Consider the following 1250-nt stretch of genomic DNA (forward strand, 5'->3'; position numbering starts at 1 on the left):
TAGACTGGGAAGTGAGAGCGAGATACTAAAACTACAGAGAGAGTATGTGTATGAGTAATGAAAGGAGGAGTAACGGTGAAATAGAGAGGGGTACTGACGAAAGCTATAGTGCGATAGAGAGTGTGTGAGGATAAATCAGAGAGAGTGAGAGAGAGAGTGTGTGTTACAGAGATAGTCGCAAAGGAGGAATGGTAACAGTTATAGTCTAACAGAAAGGGTGTGAATGTAATGCAGGAGGGAGATGAATAAAATAGAAGCAGAAAAGGAGGGGGAATAGAAATAGTAAGGGGAGGAAGTAAGAGTAAGTACTAGAGGGATAAAGGGAGTAGTAAAGAGGGATAGAGATAGATAGGTAAAAGGTTGTAAAGGGAGGGAAAAATGGGTGTGCAAACTTTATTACAAAAGAAGGTACTACTAGTCTTAGTACGACTAGTAGTAGTAGTATTTACTATTTATTTTTCTCTCTATCTATAACCTGTTTTACACTGGCTTGCCTTACTATAGTATAATAGAGAGGGTTGTCTTTTATTTAAAAAAAAAAAAGATACAACTGGTAATATAGAGCTCGTAGGGGAATCTTGACTGTTGAATTTACAAGATGGCGACAGCGGCGTTGTTGATGGTGACAAAATGGCGGTGGTGGCTGCTGCTGTGTTGCTACATACTGTTGCTGCTGCTGCTGCTGTTGCTAGTGCTGGTACTGCGACGGTTGCTGCTGCTATTGTCAGTGTAACGCATTGATACTGACACACGTATATACACTCATCGATAAAGCCGCGTACATACTCACACACAACGCATACATTTACGTATTAAGCAAACACACCCATGCCTATACTGATACACACGCACACACATGTGTTCACACTGTTGATAGTGTGACATAATGGGTTATAGTGTAGGACAGCTAGAAGCTACGTCACATTCATAAAACACATACATACATAGTCACACACATATGTACACGCGAAGTCCTCTTCCCATTACTCTTACTTTATTCTACCTACATTGAGGAGGAGGAGGAGGAAGGGGATTGTCTCTGAAGAGTTTGATCGCGGATGGACACGAGATAGACTAAGATAAAGACAAGAGAGAGAAAGAGAGAGAATTAAATTTAAGAGTTAGAAAGTAAACGGTGACAACGATAGATGAAGCGTTAGCAAGGAGAGTAAAAGATTAAGACAAATAGACAGATACAAAAAAAGGAAAAGAGAATAAGGTAGATTAAATCGATGGAATACAAGAGAAGA

The sequence above is a fragment of the Octopus bimaculoides genome, chromosome 4 (assembly GCF_001194135.2).
Source record: "Octopus bimaculoides isolate UCB-OBI-ISO-001 chromosome 4, ASM119413v2, whole genome shotgun sequence".
In the NCBI taxonomy this organism is placed as follows: domain Eukaryota; kingdom Metazoa; phylum Mollusca; class Cephalopoda; order Octopoda; family Octopodidae; genus Octopus; species Octopus bimaculoides.